The sequence below is a fragment of the Sinocyclocheilus anshuiensis genome, unplaced genomic scaffold, assembly GCF_001515605.1.
Source record: "Sinocyclocheilus anshuiensis isolate Anshui unplaced genomic scaffold, SAMN03320099.WGS_v1.1 scaffold249, whole genome shotgun sequence".
In the NCBI taxonomy this organism is placed as follows: domain Eukaryota; kingdom Metazoa; phylum Chordata; class Actinopteri; order Cypriniformes; family Cyprinidae; genus Sinocyclocheilus; species Sinocyclocheilus anshuiensis.
Window position 1 is genome coordinate 1,728,285 of NW_015540871.1, and position 741 is coordinate 1,729,025.

General features: G+C 42.2%; 1 protein-coding gene across 1 annotated transcript in view; it reads right to left on the reverse strand.

The window, feature by feature from the left end:
- The window catches only part of LOC107688136 (SRC kinase signaling inhibitor 1-like), a 108,094-nt gene that overhangs the window by 35,106 nt on the left and 72,247 nt on the right, over positions 1-741 (reverse strand). The gene's annotated exons all lie outside the window — the stretch shown is intronic.

Here is a 741-nt window from a genome sequence, read left to right on the forward strand (position 1 = left end):
ATAGCTGCTCGCATCTCAGCATGTCTAACAGACATTTCTTGTTGGATGACGGACCATTACCTTCAACTCAACCTGGTTAAGACAGAACTGCTTGTGGTTTCAACAAACCCATCACTTGATCAAAATTTCACCATCCAGTTAGGCTTATCAACCATAACTCCTTCAAAAACACCTAGAAACCTTGGAGTTGTGATTGAATTTCTCAGACCACATCGCTAAAACTGCCTGGTCCTGCAAATTTGCTTTATACAACATTAGGAAGACCAGGCCCTTCCTTTCAGAACATGCAACAGAACTCCTTGTTCAAGCTCTTGTTCTATCCAGGCTGGACTATTACAATGCTCTCTTGGCAGGTCTTCCAGCCGCTTCTATCAAACCTCTACAATTAATCCAAAATGCAGCTGCAAGATTAATCTTTAATGAGCCTAAAAGAACACACATCACACCTCTGTTCATCATTTTGCACTGGCTACCAGTAGCTGCTCGCATAAAATTCAAGGCATTAAGGTTTGCCTACAAAACCACAACTGGCTCTGCACCCCTTTACCTAAATTAATTACTTCAGAGTTATGTGCCCTCTAGAAGCTTGCATTCTGCAAGTGAACGGCGTATTATTGTGACATCTCAAAGAGGCACAAAATCACTTTCACAGACTTTTACATTAACTGTTCCCTCCTGGTGGAATGACCTGCCCAAATCAATCCGAGCAGCTGAGTCCTTAACCATCTTCAAGAAACGACT